The sequence below is a fragment of the Scyliorhinus torazame genome, chromosome 21 (genome assembly GCF_047496885.1).
Source record: "Scyliorhinus torazame isolate Kashiwa2021f chromosome 21, sScyTor2.1, whole genome shotgun sequence".
Classification (NCBI taxonomy): Eukaryota; Metazoa; Chordata; class Chondrichthyes; order Carcharhiniformes; family Scyliorhinidae; genus Scyliorhinus; species Scyliorhinus torazame.
Genome location: NC_092727.1, coordinates 108,014,380 through 108,029,705, shown reverse-complemented (window position 1 = coordinate 108,029,705; position 15,326 = coordinate 108,014,380). Strand labels below are relative to the sequence as shown.

At 50.3% G+C, this 15,326-nt stretch overlaps 1 protein-coding gene across 1 annotated transcript in view; it reads right to left on the bottom strand.

Annotated features, from left to right (window-relative positions):
- LOC140398479 (galactoside alpha-(1,2)-fucosyltransferase 2-like) overlaps positions 1–10,932 on the bottom strand; it is a 50,507-nt gene extending 39,575 nt beyond the window's left edge. The window contains exon 1 of the mRNA XM_072487208.1: positions 10,345–10,932. The gene's annotated coding sequence lies outside the window, so the exon portion shown is untranslated. The remainder of the gene's footprint in view (positions 1–10,344) is intronic.
- Positions 10,933–15,326: the final 4,394 nt, after the last annotated feature.

The window sequence follows — 15,326 nt, the reverse complement described above, 5'->3', positions numbered from 1 at the left end:
GAAATTGATTAAGGAAAAATTGGTGAGTGAGAGATTGGAACTTACATTATTGGATTACGTGTCAAATTTTAGGGAACGATTAAATAGAGCAGGTGAATGGATGAACAACATTTGAAAGTTGCACAAAATGTGATGAAACGGGTTGCGGACAAGAAATCCAAAGTTCGTAGTTTCGCCAGTGGAGATAAAGTCTCTTTCCTTGAGGAGTTTCCGATACCCTCAAGACGACGGGAAATAATATGGGAAATAATGTGATTTCTTGGCATGAGTGGATTTGATCGAACATTTGTGCCAAATTGTTGTAGCATGGTTGCTCCACTGTTGGATTTGCTGAAGAAACGTCAAAAATTTCAGTGGACAGGGGAGTTTCAACAGGCATTTGACGGCCTGAAAGCTGTGATAACCAAAGCTCTTGTGTTGGAGAATTACAAGGGACTCTGTGATCAGATTGAACGAAAGTATCTGACTTTAAAGAGACATGCCGAGTTGTAGAGAAATAGATGGACCGTGCAGAGACCTTCTTGTTCAAAGAGACTGTCAATCGAGAAAGATTTCAGTTGGAGGAAGAACAAAAAATGTTTTTTTTAACGATAAAGTATATTTACTTTGTGCATTTCCTAAAGGATGGTGAAAAGGTGAAAAATGAAACCATCTTTAAGTTGATGGTTTATTTATTTTTTCTTGTGGGGAGGTGTCATGTGAGAGTACCTTTAAGAAATGAGTGTTTAAGAAATGTACCTTTAAGAAATGGGTAGTTATCAGTGATGTCAGAGTGTGGGTGCAGCTGGGCTGTCTGTCAGCTTTTTACTTTTGTTTTAGGCTGTTTGCTGCAGGGTGAGTTTTAGTTTCGTTTTCAGAGCTGGATATCTGTAGTCACAGCCAGAAGGTGTATGAGTCTCTCTCTCTGTAATCTAAAGACTGTAAGATCCTTTCGTTATTTAAAACTAATAACTGCCCTCAGTAGTGACTTTAACCTGATGTCCTTCTGATTAAAGTTTTTTTTAACGTCTTATGGATGTTAAAAGGACAGTTTAAGGATTACTTAGTGTTGTGTTCTTTGGGGGTTATATTTGAATTGATGGTTGCTAAGATGTTCACTGTATATTTGAAAAAGGTTAACTTGAGTTCATTGGATAAACATTGTTTTGCTTTACAAAATACTTTTCCATTTCTGCTGTACCACACCTGTAGAGTGGGCCGTGTGCTCCCCATACCACAATCTATTAAAAGTTGTGGGCCAGGTGAACTCCATGATCCTCTTTGGGGTTCTCTAACCTTGGCCCATAACAATAGTGACGGCACTTTATTAACAAGGTGAAAGTAAAACAATGTTAACCAAGTTAATGTTAAGTGGAAATTTACTGCATAAAGCAGCAATTATGATTAAGTCTGCCTTCAACCAATTTTCATTCTCTCCTTGCAAAGAAAGAGACATAATAATAAATGTACTCTGTCCCTTTCATGGGCTGACTTTCCTGTTTTAATGTGACCATCCCTTCTAGCAGCAGGAACAGACCTGCTCCAAGTCCCGGACTCGAACTTATTTAGGTAGAATTTTCTTTGCGTGCCACTGGTGTTGGATTTCCAATTTTCATGAAGGAACATGCAATAAAAAGGTGCCTGCACAGAGTGTGGCTTCCAACCATATTGACAATGGGGTTCCGTAGAACCCAGTTTGGGCACCCCTGCATTAGATGACTATTTGAACAGAAGCAATGTGCAATGGTACAGGGAAACGTCATTAAATCATAATGCTCATTGTGAGAGCCAGTTCAAAGTGGTTAGGCTGAATGGCCTTAACAATTCTGGAATTCTGTGATTTTTCTTTTGATAATTTTCCCTGCAGAGAAAGTAATGATAACAAGGATTTGCTATTTCCATCCTGTCAACAGTCACGAACTTCAGAGGTGAGGTGGGAGTGACCGCCCTTGACATCAAGGCAGCTTTTGTCCAAGTTTGGCATCAAGAAGCCCTCGCTAAACTTGAGTCAATGAGAATCAGGGGGAAAACCCTCTGTTGGTTGGAGTCATACTTGGCTCAAGGGAAGATGGTTGTTGAAGTTGGACATCGATCATCTCAGCTCCACGACATCACTAAAGGTAAGCGTGACTCATGTCAAATTTCCTAAATGTGCGCCCCCCACTGAGCTTTGCGTAATGTCCTCGATCTGGGAATGGGGTAACAGTCCAGTCAAGATAAACGGTTGACCATAATTTTATCGTTGCCACAGATACGTACGATTCCATCCAGTTTCATGACCGGGACAACCGGCGCCGCTCAGTCGGAGAACTGTACCAGGCGGTTGATGTCCAAGTTCTTCATCCGCTCCACCTCTGGGAATAGCCAGGGCGTCCATGATCTCACCGACATTTTGACTTTGCGGGCCCATTTCAAGGAGCAATGTTCCTCATCCTCATTGATGCCAACTCAAAGTGGATGGAAGTCCTCAAGATGCAGGCGACGATGGCCTGGACTACCATAAACTCTGGCACATTTTCAGCACGCAGGGCACACCTGAGGTTCTGGTGTCAGACAATGGTACAGTGTTTACGAGGGTGGAATTTGCAGCACTCATGCCTGCCAGCGGGATCCGTCACGTGAGGACCACCCCATACCACCCAACTTTGAATGGGTTGGCTGAGCGGGCAGGACAACCTTTTAAGCTCGGCATGAAAAAACAAACATCGGGACCATGGGGTTCCCACTTTGCAAGCTTTTATTCTACTACCGGACAACCCCACATGCCATGACGGGCATCGCGCCAGCCGAGATGTTGATGGGTCGCCGCCTCCGCACCCATTTGAGTCTCCTCCTTCCGGATCTTGGCGGAAAGGTTCGCCACGCTCAGGACCGAATCGAGGTAGACATAGATGGCCGCAGGCCAATGAGCGATTTCGCACCGGGAGACGCAGTACACATCCGGAACTTCAGCGGAGGGGCCACTTGGACCCCGGGTATCGTGCTGGCAAAAACAGGTCCAGTTTCGTACCAAATACTGGCACAGGGCAGCGAGTCTAATTGCTACGTGGAACATCTCTGCAGCCGCATGTGGGACACTCCCACCATACCGGCCGTTGATTCAGGCATCACGTCTTCACTGTTGCCCCAGCCACCCCTGTTAGCACCAATGCTCCCGCCTCCGCCGGTTGCCGAGGATTCAGCGGTAATTTCTGAGGACTCTGAGATGTCGGATGAAGAATCATCCAACTCCGAATCGGAAATGGACATTCTGCCACCGCTGGTGGTGCTCGTGTTGGCTCCCGCGGCCACGCCAGCATTGCCGCCGCCACCCAGACGCTCGTCATGTAAACACAACTCACCGGCCCGATATACGCCTCCCGAAGCCACGAGGGCAGTGCCTGCACGCCACCCACAGACAAGAAGGTCGAAAGGTCCGGCACACTTACCCATGGATGTGGGCGTTGCTCTGGACGTTGGGGGGGGGGTGGAGTGTTATAACCCCAATGGAGGTCCCGGGATCAGGACTATACGATTTCCCATGCCCTCCCGGGAATATCTCTTTAAGACAGACAAGCCTTCCCCTTTTACAAGGAGTGCCCCAGTTGTATAAAAACCCCGGCCTAACTGCAAGAGAAGGAGACCCTTAGGGGAGTGGAGAGGGACTGTAATTGTCTCAAAATAAAGCTTGTCCTGTGATTTCTACTTTCGTCTGTGCGTTCAGCTTGGAAGACTCAACTGTGGGGTACTGCCGAAACCACATCAAGGTTTTGCCACCAAAGCCGCTGCCCTTTCAGAATGAGCACCAGACACACAGGCTGCCTCAGAGTTAAAACAGGCCCTAACGCAGGTCCAAGCACACTTGCTGCCGTACTTCTGCAGGAATGTCACAGGAGACTCAGGCCAATAGCCTATGCCTCCCGGCTCCTAACCCCAGTTGGACAGGGTTTTTCAGTGTGCACCATTGATTTGTCAGTTAAAATAAGACGTTGAGAAGTAGCAAGATATATTTTACAGGTCAGAATAAACAGGATAAAAATTCAGCAAATATATGAACAACCATATGAACAGCAAAGCACCATCTTGTCCATTAAATGTTTCACACTGTTGTTGGAGCTTGTGCGTCATAATGGTCTGTACCTTCCTTTCGGGTCCCAGCTGAAGTAGCTGGACCGCCACACATGCGCTGGAAGTTTCCGAGCATTCAAACACCCGGCCTGATTTTTTGGGGACAGATTGAGCGATGCGCTGACCAGTTGAATGCAAATTAAAGGGGCAGCATTAACTTGGTCGACCTGCCCCTAGGTACGTTTTTACGCCTTTTTATTTTCAATTTTATTTCTGGGTCCAGGATCATCGAACAGAGACAGGCGGCATTGGGAGCCATTTGTTTGGTAGGTTAGTGTTTCATATTATTCGTGTTTAGTGTTTATAAATATGTTTAAAATGCAAATAAAGTGAAAGAAAGTTTTTTTTTTAAACTTTGGTTTGTCATGAGGCAGTGTGGTATTATCAGGTATTACGGTACTTGAGAGGCTGAAGTACCATTGGTTAAACCTAGGGGTTTACCATTGGCTGTATAGTATTGTAGCTGCGCCCTGATAGGTGGGGTATAAGAACCCGTGCCGTCCCAGCAGCCCTCATTCTGTACCTGAGCTGCTGGGGATCAGTTCTTGCTTATTAAAGCCTTCAGTTGTACGACAACCTCGTTTTAGTAGTTATTGATCGTGCATCAATTTAATAAGCTAGAACTAAGTATAAAGAATGGAGCTCCGAATCAAGCCGGAGTGTCTGCAACTCAGTCCTCATGCGACAAACTCAGCGGCGATTTTTAAGCACTAGCTGGCGTGTTTTAAAGGCTACCTTGAGATGGCTGGAGGCACACTCTCGGGGGAACAGAAACTGCACGTCCTGCACTCAAGAGTAAGCCCAGAGATCTACACCCTCATTGAGGAGGCGGAAGATTTTGATGCAGCAATCAAACTTTTAAAAGGATACTATATTCGCCAGTAAATCAGGTCTACGCTTGTCACCTGCGTGCACCAAGACGCCAAAACCCCGAGGAATCATTGGAGGAATTCTACCGTGCGCTATTGGTGCTGGGCAGAAGCTGTGGCTGCCCGCAGGTTTCGACGAGCGAGCACACGGACTCCTAATCCGGGTCGCCTTTGTAGCAGGTATGAGCTCTTCAGAAATCCGCCAGCGTCTTTTGGAGAAAGACACCCTAGGACTTAGGGAGGCACGGGCCCTTGCAGGCTTCATGGATGTTGTCTCCAAGAACGCCTGATCCTACATGCCTGACCACGCGGCGGCCCCCTGGGCAGCATGGAATCCCGCAGCGGCTGCCCCAGAGACCTTCCCCACTTCTCCGCAGGCCTGCGCTGTAAGGCGGCCCGCCATCCGCGATGGACCCCGCTACTTCTTTTGCGGGCAGGAAAACACCCCCGCCAGCGCTGCCCGGCCCGCACATCCATCTGCAGGGGATGTGGCAAAAAGGGCCATTTTGTGGGGATCTGCCAGGCATGAGCGGTTGCCACGGTCTCCAGCGGCGACTCCGGACTGCCACAGCGAACTTCTCCAGGGGCCCCGGGCGGCCAGTGGTCGCCGCCAACCCCGTATCCCAGGCCCACGTGTGGACCCCGGGCGCCGCCATCTTGTCCCTCGGACACTACGCTGGACGGATGGGCGCCACCATTTTGTCCACCCGCGACCACCATGTGCGACTAATGGGAGACGCCATCTTGGATGCCCCAGGACCCCAGCTCGGCCGACCACACACTGCCTGAACGAAATCCACAACTACTGCATCTGGCCTCGGTGACCCTGGCTCAAACTCGACCTCGAACACTCAACAGCATCGACGGCCGTCTTCATCAAAGGCCACGAGACGTCCTGCCTGATCGACTCTGGGAGCACGGAGAGCTTTATGCACCCCGACACGGTAAGGCGCCGTTCCCTCTTTATCCACCCTGTTAATCAAAGAATCTCCCTAGCCTCCGGTTCTCACTCTGTAGAGATAAAGGGGTTCTGTTTAGCAAACCTCACAGTCCAGGGAAGGGAATTCAGAAATTTCCGCCTTTATGTTCTTCCCCACCTCTGCGCGGCTACACTCCTGGGTTTAGACTTCCAGTGTAACCTTCAAAGTCTGACCTTCCAATTCGGCGGCCCTATATCCCCCCTTACAGTCTGCGGCCTCGCGACCCTTAAAGTCGACCCGCCTTCCCTGTTTGCGAACCTCACCCCGGATTGCAAACCCGTCACCACCAGGCAGATGGTACAGTGCCCAGGATCGGATCTTTATTAGGTCAGAGGTCCAAAGGTTACTGAGGGAAGGGGCCATTGAAGCTAGCAACAGTCCCTGGAGAGCTCAAGTCGTGGTGGTAAAGACCGGGGAGAAGCATAGAATGGTCATCAACTACAGTCAGACCATCAACAGGTTTACGCAGCTGGACGCGTATCCACTCCCCCGCATATCCGACCTCGTAAACAGGATCGCACATTATAAGGTCTTCTCCACGGTGGACCTCAAGTCCGCCTACCACCAGCTACCCCTCCGTACTAGTGACCGCAAATACACTGCCTTTGAGGCAGACGGGCGGCTCTATCACTTCTTAAGGGTTCCCTTTTGTGTCACTAACGGGGTCTCGGTCTTCCAGCGCGAGATGGACCGAATGGTTGACCGGTACGGTTTACGGGCAACGTTCCCGTATCTCGATAATGTAATCTGCGGCCACAACCAGCGGGACCACGACACCAACCTCCGAAAATTTCTCCAGACCGCTAAAATCCTTAACCTAACATACAATAAGGATAAATGCGTGTTTAGCACCGACCGTCTAGCCATTCTCGGCTATGTAGTGCGAAATGGAGTTATAGGCCCCGACCCTGAACGCATGCGCCCCCTTATGGAGTTCCCTCTCCCCCACTGCCCCAAGGCCCTGAAGCGGTGCCTAGGTTTTTTCAGTTACTACGCCCAGTGGGTCCCCAACTACGCAGACAAAGCCCGTCCCCTGATCCAATCCACAACTTTCCCCCTGTCGATAGAGGCCCGCCAGGCCTTCAGCCGCATCAAAGCAGACATTGCAAAGGCCACGTGCACGCCATCGACGAGTCCCTCCCCTTCCAGGTCGAGAGCGATGCGTCCGACGTAGCACTGGCGGTATCCCTCAACCAAGCGGGCAGAACCATGGCCTTCTTCTCCCGTACCCTCCATGCTTCCGAAATCCGCCACTCCTCAGTCGAAAAGGAGGCCCAGGCCATAGTAGAACTGTGCGACATTGGAGCCATTTCAGACCACCACCCCCGCCGGACTCTTTTTTAACAGGGGTGAATGTGGTATTATAGGTATTACGGTACCTGACAGGCTAAAGCACCATTGGTGGAAACTGTATGCTCTCTATTAGTAGAATGTATGATAGCTCCGCCCCTGATAGGTGGAGTATAAGAACCCGTGCCACCCCAGCAGCCGTCATTAAGTACCTGAGCTGCTGGGGGAAACATCTAGCTTATTAAAGCCTTCAGTTGGACTACAACCTCGCTTTAGTGGTCATTGATCGTGCATCAGCTTTCAAATAACTCGAAAAGCTGTCAAAGAAGTATCAAAGCATACTCGGTGACATGGTATGAAAGGGCTAAAGGCAGAGAGTGATGGCTCGAGGTTAGCATGAGCTGGCTCTCAGTTAGCAGAAGGACTATGATTAGCCTTGAGGATGTGAGAGGTATTGGGGGTGAGAAAGGCCATGGCAGGCAAGTATCGGGGCATGCAGAAGCTAATTTGCAATGGAATACACTGTGCTAGGCACAGGGCCCCAACCAATGGGGGAGCCTAGCCGACTGGTGTCTGTGGACACCAGTGAGAGCTTGATAATTCTGTATTTGTAAGCAGGCTCAAAATGAGCCTATCAGCAGTCGATGCAGAGCGACATCAGATTCTGGAGTCCCCCTGGAACAGGAAAACAGGTTGGTCCGAATGTGGAGGTGCACACATGCAAGGAACGAGAGGCGACTAGGCAAAGATGGAAAAAGGCAGAGGCAGAAGATGCTGTGTTTTACTTTTGCGAAAAAAGGCGCAACCTGTGATGCACGATCAATTACACAAAGACGAGAGTAGGATGTAATCGAGGCTTTATTACACTGAGATGTGTGGCCTCCTACAGCAGCTGACAAAATGGCTGCTGTACTGGGAGCACACATATTTATACTCCGCCTACTGGGCGGAACCAGCAGGCAGGGATCTACCCCCGTACCTGTAGTACAGGGCCTTACCGTAAAGCTCCTATATCAACATCCTATATATACATATATACATCAGTGGTGACTACCACAACCTGCAGGTTTCTCGCCCCAGCCTGAGGGCAGGCCAGCCAGCAACAGAGAGGTGAGGCGTCAGGCCAAAGCCACAAGAGAAGGTGAGCCAGCTGATCAGCAGCTGCGGAGCAGCCAGGGGAGCAGGCGAGGGGCGACTCGACACAGCCAGAGCTGAGGGCAGGCCAGCCTGTCACAGCGAGGCGCAAAGCACTGAAGCAAGCCCTACCGAATGAGAAGACGGCGAGTGAGACTGGAAGCTGCCTTGAAGACCCCAGGCCAGCAAGGTTAGTGATATTCTTAGAATGGCAGAGTGTGAGTGGATGAGGGGTGAGGGGGAAGAGTGTAAGGGTGTGGGGAAACCTGGGGGAGGAGAACATGTGAGGGGGAGACGGGGCGGCGGGTTAGCCGGGATTACAGACCTACAGGGAGGGTGAGCGTGAAAGGGCTGGGTTATATTTTTGAAGGGGGAGAGAGTTTGTGAGGAGGGAATGGACAGGTGAAGAGTATGGTGACTGGTGTTTGAAATGCAGCATCACAACTCAATAGTTAAACACGAATCCAATTTTTGCAGAGCTTGAATAAATTTGGGATTGACTGTGCAAACATCTGCTCTTTCAGGAAACGCATTAAAATCAAGATCAGTTTCATTCGCAATATGAAACGACTTATCAATTCTGCTGTCAAAATTGTTGAAAATTGGTGGCGAGGCAAGAGGACAAAGCTAGGGAAAAAGACAGAACTATTGAACTAGTGCACAAACTGCACAGTCAACCCCACCCACCAAAATTACGGAGAGCCACTGATATTGGGCTTTAACTCACTGGGCACTCTCCACTCCTGTGAATTTACAACAATAACTTCTTTGATTCTGTGAGAGGAAGTAAGGATGTTCACTTTCGAAACTGAATGAGACTGAAATATACAGAGTGGCAGCATATATACCTTGTCGATTGACGTATTTGGTCCTGCATGGGACTGACTCATTCTGCCTCACACTAGTCTGGGCTGCAGTGATAACGTTGGCTGATCTTTCCATCTCATTACTCATCAGTAAGCTCCATGTTTGCTCGCCTCAAGGCATTGACAATATTGCACACATCACAATATTGACCATCTTTACTGTCATTTTGATGAGAGGGAAGCCTGGATTTCAGTTCGGCAAATATCAGTACAGGTGTGTTTTTACTAGTGAAAATACACAAAAGCAGTGATCAATTTGTGCATTTTTGTGGCTTGCTCCTCTGTGTTCTATGGCACGAGGGTGGGCGGGATTAGGAGGGGCATGGTGTCATCGGGGGAGGGCAGAAGTGAAGGTGAGCGCAGGGGAGCCACCAAGTGTAAATCCACCTCTGGGCACATGGGTTGGCATAGGAGTATGTGGAATCATGGGGGTGGGTGGAGGGCATGAGGTGATATATGGGATTGAGACACCACGGGGAGTGAGGGGGGACGAGAGTTGGAGGGCTGGTTTTTGTTCCAATCATTTTTTTTACTTAATTCGACAAGGTACTGGAGCACAGAGGCAAAGCTTCCAAACAACCAACCTCCATGGCTGACAACATACACATTCACTCCGGGGTTGAATGGCTTGACTCTGAATCCAACCCACTCCCCCAGCAGAATGGAATACAGAGCTGCCATTTGTGGTAAACCACTGTTGCACCTGTATTAGATGATGTAAGGTAGGACCTGTACGACAGGTTCGCCGGTAGTCCCTGCCTGCTGGCTCCGCCCAGTAGGCGGAGTATAAATGTACGTGTCCTACATTCAGCAGCCATTTCGCCAGCCGCTGCGGGAGGCCACACATCTTAGAGCAATAAAGCCTCAGTTGCATCCAACTCAAGTCTTTGTTCAATTGATCGTGCCTCACCATTTTTAAAGGGAAGCTTCACGGAGCCAGGAATTTGCGCATCTCTCTTCAGCCTACTCAGAGGCAAAAAAAGGGCCAATGTTTGAATTTTATTTTAAAAACTATATGTCGTAGTATAAAGTGTATGAGGTTGGTAAATCTTTGGCATGTGGCGATAACCCTTCACTCCTCCGCTTTCTGTAGCAATTGCGATTGACTTCAATATATACCTTAATGCCTGGATTTTGCTGTCAAGTAACTTCTCTTGCTGCTGACCTTGAAGATAGCTGGCCACAAAGATTTAGCCTTTCCTGTTGTTAACCTAATTCTGCCGGCAGCTGTCTGGCGTCCAGCAACAGTGATGTCATACACAAACATAATCTGGACTTTCAGCACCTGAGAGGGTTGTTCAGGAATTCTATAGAAATGTAATATTTTGGTACCCTTGAGAGAAAAGCCAGAAATTTGTTGGCCCTTTCGGTCACTGTTTTGAACTTAGCTTAGATTTTGGCCCTCGATCCATCTCCTCGAATGTTTAGCATGGCGGGGAAACTGTTCATTCCCCTCCTCAGGCCTCCAACTCAATTTTGCAAAACAGGTCTTTATCATAACGTTCCTGGGAGGTCCATTAGCTCAGTTGGCTGGACGGCTGGTCACTGATCCTGAGTGAGGCCAGCAGCGCAGGTTCAATTCTTGTACTCGTTGAGGTCACCATGAAGACCCCGCCTTCTCAACCTTGCCCCTCGCCTGAGGTGTGGTGATCCTCAGGTTAAATCACCACCAGTCAGCTCTCCCTCCTCAAAGGGGAACGCTGCCTATGATCCTCCGGCAAATTTAATTTTAATTTCTGACAGATGCCTGTTCAGAGGAGCAGGTTAACCTTTGGGACAGCGGCAATACAGCAGGATCAGAAACGGTGACTAATTGATCTCATTTTAACTTTCGCCAAACACTTGATTCCCAGCCGGTGCTGGGAGTTAAACTCAAGCCCCGGGTTTCTGTTTAGCAGCTGATTTTCACAGGGCAATTATGCAAATTTTTCTGTCACCTGGTCCTGCATGTTTCCATAGAGATGTACCCAATGACTAATCCAGGAAATCAGTTTCATAAATAGTACGAACCAAATACTGTCTGTAATGTTGAGAGCTCTTACAGTACGACATCTGTTGCCTGAATTTTGACTGCTGGAAAGAGAATTTGAAAATCATAATTATTTTGAAATGTGAACATTGTTATGTGGATTCCCAGATTGCCATTTTCAGTAAAGAACCTTCACAATGCGCCTGTTAAACTCCAGCCTGTCAGTATTCATAAACGCTGTGACAACACCCTCTTGAATTCATCGAAGGGTTCATCGCAAGTCAAATAAAAATGATTAACAATCATTAATATTCATTCAGAAGTGTATTTATTTAAAATAAATGACTTCCACAAAACATGTGCCAGTAATGTAAAACAACTATCCGTGAACGTCATCACACATAAATAGAGATTTTGCATTCCACCCTAAACCAGGTCATTCCAGAATTTCCATGGAACATTGTTTAAATAATAGCTTTGTTCAATTATCGAAACAGGAAATAAATGTGTTAACATTGCTAAACAACTGCAGTCGGTGTGTGCTCTTCAGTGGTACGTGTGGGCCTCCCCCATCCTCACACCTCTGGCCTCGTTGGTTCCAGGCACCGTGGGGGTTTCTCGCTCTGGCGCTCAACCCTGCCGTCAGGGATACTGTTGGCTGGTGATGCCCTTGTCAGCGGCATGCTCCAAAGCCCCTGTCTGACACCCCCCTGGAGGGGCTACTGTGGGCATTGCCCCTGGGTGGGCTGCCTGATGCCCCACCGACAGGTTGTGGCCGGTTAAGGAGGGGTTGGTATGGCGGAGGGTGAGGTGCAGGGGTGGTAAGGTGGGGGCACCCATATGGCCGGTGTCACTCTGCAGAACCAGGGGCCAAGGTGTGTGGTCAGTGGGGTGCGCAGCAAGATGGCTACCTTGCAGGCTGCAGAAATTGCAGTCGATGCCTGTAAACCCCTCCAGTCCCATGGAAACCGCCCCAGTCACCCTGGCTCCACGGCCCGTCCGCCGCCACCCCTCCCTTCCCCCGCCGAACCTGACAGGGCTCCCCCCAGCCAGCCAGCCCACCAGTGTCAGGACCGGCAGCCCATGGGTTCACCTCTCCGTGTCCTACCTCCTCTCTCCCCCTCATCAGCCATGCGCCTATTCCTCAATTTTTAAAGGCATAAGTGAACCTTGCCGTCGGGAGTGACCCCCAGTGGAGGCGAGAATCGTGGAGGCCCCTTGAAAATACCATATCAGGCACACTAATGATATGCCAATGGCATTTACTGTACATGCAGAGTTGAACGCATTGACGCTGCTGTTAATTTCACCATAGGCTCCTAAAATAATTATTGTCTTTCAACCAAGATTCCTTTAAAAACATGACTGCAGCAGTTAAATACACCTTAACCCAGGCTTTTACTGGGCCAAATATTTACAATCCAATATATCTAAAATCCTACATTCATCACCAATGACAATGCTCCGCAGCGCCTCAGCAATTCCCATCTGAGACTGGCTCCATCAAGATCTACTTGTACTGGGTCATGTCCCCCCCAGCGAGCTAGACATTCTACCGAGGCCGTCAGCCATGGCTGTCGCTGACTGATCTACGCCTTGGACACGTCCACTAATACTGCTGACGTCGTGCACCAGGCCCTCCATTGTGGTTGCCACCCTAGTAGTGTTTGCCGGCAGCATCTCCTGTGCCTGTAGCCTGTGGGACTCCTACAATTGGCTATGGACCTGCTGGTCGTGACCCAGTATCAGGCTGACCTTGATGGGGTTCAGCGGGACACATCCCGCTCTCAGATGGGAATGGCCGAGGTGCTGCAGAGCTTGTCCCAGCTACAGGTGGGCATTGCCGAGGCGCTGCAGAGCATGGCCCAATCACTGAGGAGCCTCACTGAGGGCATCGACACGATGGTGCTGACAGAGCCAAACTACGCAGGAGTAATCGGGCTCAAGGGGTCCCCGGGGTCCTCTGGGCACCGAGAGGGAGGAGGGGCACTGGGTACAAATCCGGATCCGTCCCATGGAGTGGGGATGGTGGCCACCAGCTCCCCCCAGTTCCAGCCCTCTGATTAGGCCTCATCTCTACAGGTATGCAATCCCGCCCCCCCAGCCCGGACATACCACGTAAAGGTGATGGGTCTGAGCGAGCACTCAGTAGACCAGCAGGGGTCAGACTATAGCATAGATCAAGAAGCACTGGCATTCAGCTCTCTGCGGGTTACCATCACCCCCCTGCACTCGACAGTGACCCGCTGACGGTGCCAACACAGTCCCAGCACCCTGGAGTGATGTCACACATACTCTGGGAGGGTGGGGAAGGTAGCGATTAAGCACCAGGCCACGTCCTATGTGAATCGGCTGGATATGAGCACCTCCGGACTTGCCAGAACCTTGCCGCTGCCGCCTGTCCTGCAGTCTCCGCCTGGTTCTCTGGTTCATTCCTGGGATTGTCCTGCAGCTCTGCTGGTCCAGCACTTCCTCATCATCCTCGTCATTCTCCTCCTCCTCCTCAGATGTGGGCACATGACCCTCATCCCCATCCCCCACCTCCAGGACTTCATCCCGTTGCTGTGCCAGGTTGTGGAGGACGCAGCAGACCATCACAAAGCAGGTGACCCTCCAGGTGGTGTACTGCAGGGTACCACCGGAGTGGTCGAGGCATCGTAACCGCAATGACCGCCTGGGTGGCCACATGGGCCTTGTTACAGCGGGTCTCCGCAGCCGTCTCCAGCTGATGTATTGACATCATTAGCCAGGTCCTCAGCGCGTACCCCTTATCCCCCAAGAGCCAGCCAGTCATCCTGGGGTGACCTCGAGGGCGCCAGGGACGTCTGACTGCCCCAGGATGTAGCTGTCATGCACATTCTCTGGGAAGCACGCTGGGACAAGCTCTGCAGCACCTCGGCCATTCCCATCTGAGAGCGGGATGTGTCCTGCTGAACCCCATCAAGGTCAGCCTGATACTGGGTCATGTCCAGCAGGTCCATAGCCAATTGGAGGAGGAATTAGGAAACACGCACACACGTGCATGGTCTTCATATTGTGGTCACACACAAGCTGTATGCGGAACCCCTTTCTGTTAACATAGGGTACTCCCAGGAGGCCCGGTGAGCGCAAGGCGACATGCTTGCTGTGTATCAGCCCTTGGACCTTGGGCATCCTGGAGATGCCGGTGAATCCTGCTGCCTGGGCAACTTCTTGGGCTTGGTCTGTGTCAAAGTTTATAAAGTTTTCCGCCCGGGCAAACAGGGCATCCGTGATCTGTCGAATGCATCTGTGGGCTGTTGCCTGCGAGATGCCACACAGGTCCCCGCTGAAATGATCCCAAGATGCAGAATTTCAGGGCTACAGTGACCTTGATGGCCACAGGTGACCTCCTCCACCACGTGGTGACACGTCCGCGAGGACATAGCACAGGTGCTGCACCATCTGCTTGTTAAGGCGAGTCTTCAGTAGCACACGCTATCCGTCATCTGTTCAAAGGGCCTGTGACGCCTGTACATCCTGGGCCATCGCGGGCCTCCCCCTCTGGGTCTTGATGTGCTGGGTGCTTTGGATCCGTGGAACACATACAGGCCACCAACACTTAAAATAGTGCAACACTATTTTATTCAGCTAGAAACTGTTGAACATACTTTCACTGTGGGTTAACACGATGTTAGATTAAACTAAAGACCTATGCCTGTCCTAACCAGCCTATCCACTCAGCACATGGTGAAGATCTGTGCTGTAAGCTCTGTCCTACTGAGAGGCTGCATCTCGAATGAGCGGGAACTCTGATGCCCTCTGTCTATATAGTGAGTGTGCTCTAACTGGTGATTGGCTCCGGTGTTGTGTGTGTTGATTGGTCCCGCTGTGTGTCCATCAGTGTGTGTGTCTGCACCATGATATACTGGTGTATATTATGACAGGTCTCACCCTGGCCCGATGGGCAGCCGGGTCCTCAGGGTGTGGGGCGGTCCCCTGCACATGGGCAGCCGTTGCGAGCCTCTGCAGACATTGTAGCTGCCACTGTCTCCTGTGCCTGGCTGCCCGCCCTGTCAGCAGCACCACTAGGGCAAGTTCTGTTGGGTGCGACATACCATCCATAGTGTTCAATATCTATAAGGAATTGGGAAGGGGTGTTAGACTGACGATC